Source organism: Cicer arietinum, chromosome 7 (genome assembly GCF_000331145.2).
Source record: "Cicer arietinum cultivar CDC Frontier isolate Library 1 chromosome 7, Cicar.CDCFrontier_v2.0, whole genome shotgun sequence".
In the NCBI taxonomy this organism is placed as follows: Eukaryota; Viridiplantae; Streptophyta; class Magnoliopsida; order Fabales; family Fabaceae; genus Cicer; species Cicer arietinum.
Window position 1 is genome coordinate 2,010,112 of NC_021166.2, and position 4,547 is coordinate 2,014,658.

The window sequence follows — 4,547 nt, forward strand, 5'->3', positions numbered from 1 at the left end:
AAAAAAAAGAAGCTAAAGTCGTAAGATACTTTGAAGTATTTATTATAGTCAAAGACCTTAATTGTAGCGAATTAAAAAAAAATTCACAAAAATTAGACAACATGTATATTAATTAGTTATGGAAATTAATGTAGAAAGTATATTTTAATTCTTAAAAATGTATTAATTGGTTTTTATATGTTTTAAAATTTGTATATTAATTAGTTTTTATTTATTTTTTAAATTAATCTCTTTAAATTGTCAAAATTAGTGATTTGATCTCTTTCAATTCAAAAATTGTCATGTGTGGTCCTTATATTTTTTCAATTGCAAGTTGCCTCTCAACACTTTTTTAAAATTTAAAAATTTGATCCAAATCTTTTTCAACTCTTTTTTTCCGTCTAAACGAAATGATAAAGAAATTTGCGCACAACTGTGAGTTATCGAGTTCGAATCTAAGACATACATAATATAAAAAACTCTATATAATTAATTTATTATACTCTAAATTTAAACTTTTAAACTTATAGAATTGATCAAACAAAATTTAAGAATGTATAATTTTAATTACTCTATACAAACAAAATATTAATTAATAAATAAAAAAAATTAATTGAATAGTTTAAATTATATAAAATTTAAATTTTTCTGTTTTTATATAATCACTTCATCCAAATACACTAACTATACTTTAAGAATTTGACCTTCATAGAAAATGTTTGCGGGTAAGACCGTAAGTGAGATTTTATTTCGAGAAGGTAACCAAGTACTCATTCCTTTTGCCATTTTATTATGTTGCGATGATAAATTCCAAAAAATTTCCATTCGATTCACATGGTAGCTTCACCTTAATTTATTAGTTAGGCTTGGAGCACTTAATTATTCACTATATGAATATGTTATGGCCCACATATAATTAAGCTCCTCTCATGCGCTTCCAAGTTCCAAATCGAATGCGTTATCCGCAATAGTTTATTTTATCATGATCGTAAATAACACGGTTAATATTTAAGTAACAATAATATATAAAACAAATAAAGTATAATTAAATTTGTGGCCCAAATCCTTTGTTTTTACTTTAAACTATGGATTTGGACACTAAACGCTATATATGAACTAAGATTAACTATTAGTTAAAATAAAAGTAAAGATGATGTGACATGCATGAAGGCATCTGTTTTTGGTTTAGTCCCACTACACATAAAATAATTAATTAATTAATTAATCCGGTAATTTGCAATTGGCGCATATTGTGGTATCATATAATTCCAATGGATTAGTCTATACTAGAGTAAGAAAATCAACCCTCACTAATATTTTTTGTACGGAATACAAAAATGTAATGTTCTTCCTAATTTGTTCGAATAACCCAAAAATGAAAAAGTGACAGATCTAGTACGTGTTCATATTTTATTTTGTCGTAATAGCGAAAGAAATTAATAGCCAAGTGAAGTAATTAGAAGAAAAAAACGACATCGCTCATCAAAGATAAGGAAAGCTGTAAAGCATGTGTGTCATTGGACACTTGCCATTTTCCAACGTAGATGATCCTTTCAAGTTTTTTTTTTGAGAAATTTGACTTCTTTGCCTTTTTCGTATTTAACTTTAATTAATTATATGACCGTGCAAGGATCGTTCTATTGTAATTGAACATCTGCACGTCTTAAACACCACGAATTTATTAAAATACATTTTAATTCATAAATCAATTATCACTGGATTTACATTAAGCGCACCAAAATTGCAAACTACCAATCATTTCCAATAATTCCAGGTTCAAAATATTTGTAAAAATATGATGATGATTGAGATTGAACTGTAATTTTGACACATTGGAATTTTGACACATTACTAGTCTATGTATAGTAAGTTAAAATTTGATTGGTTAAAACTTTTATTTTCAAACATTATTTTCTTTTTTGTAACCAATAGCTCTTTTATTTTATTATTTTCTCGTAAGTAGTTTAATGGATGTGTTAAGAAGGTATTGGATTTAAATTAAAAAAAAAATTCAACTAACATATATAACCATTAATTTCTTCTTCTTTTTTTTAAATGACAAATATATATAGATAGATAAAAATTCAAAAGATTACAAAGAGTACTCAAAGACAACATAAAAAATAAATACAAGAAAAAAACAGACTAAACCCACGACATGAAACAACCTCGAGCAAACCAGCTAAAAATGATCTAGAGCAACTCCTATTGATAAGATAAGAACCAAACAACTAACAAACCAAAATAGACCCACCCGATCCTAATCAACCTATACACTTTTATTGATTCATGCTCATAACAAGTTTCACATATCACTCATACAAAGTATAGAAATAATCTGGAGTCTTACGAAAAATAATTTTCACGATGAGATCGAAATTAATCATATCTACTAAAAGTCCAAAAATAACATTATCTTATTAGAGAAAATAGATTCATTTCTAGACTTCCAAATAAACCACCCAACCAAATGTCATGACAAACTTAACGTAACACTTAATTTCTGATACTATTTGATTATAAATTTTTTTTGACTTAATATATGGTGCAGTTGGTGCTAAACGGTTAGATTGACAAAGAAATTATATTTCTCATGATTTAATGGTTTATGACTCGCTGCACCATAATTAATGTCTTTTACAAAGTTTATTTTAATGCTTATTTAGGTTGATTTTGGAAAGAACTAATAATGATCATGATGACGGCTAATAGAATTTAGACATACATATACAAATAAGAAATATATAGTTGTAGATAAAATGATTAAAAATTATTGTAATAAGAAAAGAAGAACCACTATGGTTAGGATATTGACGTACGCGTAGTTTACTTAATCGTGATTTTTTTAATGTTAATAAGTGGGATTTGGTTTGGAAATTGTATATCAAATCTAAATCTATTCTGAGCACATTTGTTTGTTTGGCTTGTTATTATCTTATTCGTAGTGACTACGAAGAATAATGTTAGTGGGAAGTGAGTAAGTGGTTAAATAGAAAGAAATGGGTGAAAGTGTGGGTCCTACACATAAAATAAAATATTATTAATAATGATGTGTCTAATAGATATGGTGTTCTATATGGGAAATGAATATATGTAAGTAGTAAATAGTAATGCCTATTGTCCTTGGCGTGTACGTTGGGTGGTGGAAGGTGACGACTCATAGAAAATGGATATGGAGCCCAAATTTTGAACATGGTTTGGGGCCCATATAGATATATATATATTAATTATTACACCTCTCCTCAGCTGTTTTAGTGACTATTATCTCTTTTTGTTATTAGTTTTTCTTTTTTACTGCCTTTCATGCTAAGACAAAGGGATAAGGTTTGAATTTTGGAGTGTCTCCACCTTTACCATCCTTATATTCTCTTCAATTATTTTATACTAATGCTTTTAATTTGGTGATTGTTTGGGAAGTATGGAACTTACAAGCATGCGATATGTAGATCATGGTACTCCAACAAGGCTTCGTATGATATTTTATTACTCATTTTATTTTTTTTCTTTCAAATAATTGATAATTGATTTTTAATGGGGAATGAAATGCACTTTTGAGCCTATAATTTTTTTTTTATTTAATGATTGTTTATTTTTTATACTATGTTTTTATTGTACCCAAAAAGTATACCATGTGTGGTGCTGAAAATAGTTGTGGCAAACAAGAATTGTGTGGATATATAGGACTAGGTTTATGTACAAAAACAAATCACAAATAAAAAAAAAATTTCAGAGAAAATTTTAAGGTGAACAATTTTCAAAAGTAGATTGATACTTAAAAAAATTATGTGAGGTTTGATGATTATTCTTAATATCGGTTGGAATTACATACTAATTACATCAAGGAGTGAAATGATAACTTAATTAGTATCAACTCAAAAAATAAAAGAAAAAAAATGAATATTAATGCCTCAATTTTTTTTTCTTCAAAAAATTAGTGTCTCAAAACTCAATTGTATTTTTATTTCTAGTTGTTTTTTAAATTAATACGATTTAATAAGATCATTGATTCACTTATTAGTGAAAACAATAATGACTTCAAACTTTTACTTTTAACCCAATTAGTTATCATTAATTAATTTATTTAAAATGATTTTCAAGTATTAGACTATCATAAAGTATCCATATATTAAAGTGATTTATTATTTTGATCTCAAATATAAAAAAACAGAATTAAAAAACTAATTAATTAATTTTAAATTTTACATAAATTTTATTTTTATTTTATGTACGATATAATTTATCTAAATTTAAAGAGGCTATACAAATGAAGAAGAAATCTAGTAAAAAATATTTGACAAGTAATATATATATATATATATATAGGGGCGCACTTCAGTTATATTAATTAATTGTTTCAGATATTTTGATTTTCATTATTTTACTATATCTCTCCAAGACAAGAGGTCTTTGTCGCCAACCATTTTAGGGCGTGTGGTGCTCCTTGTGAAGGACCTTTCATCATACTCAGTTTTTTGCATTCTTTGGAATGCATCTAGCTATTAAATTTAATAAATCCATTCTTGCACAAACCTATTTCTTAAATAACTTAATTACTTAATTAACAACTG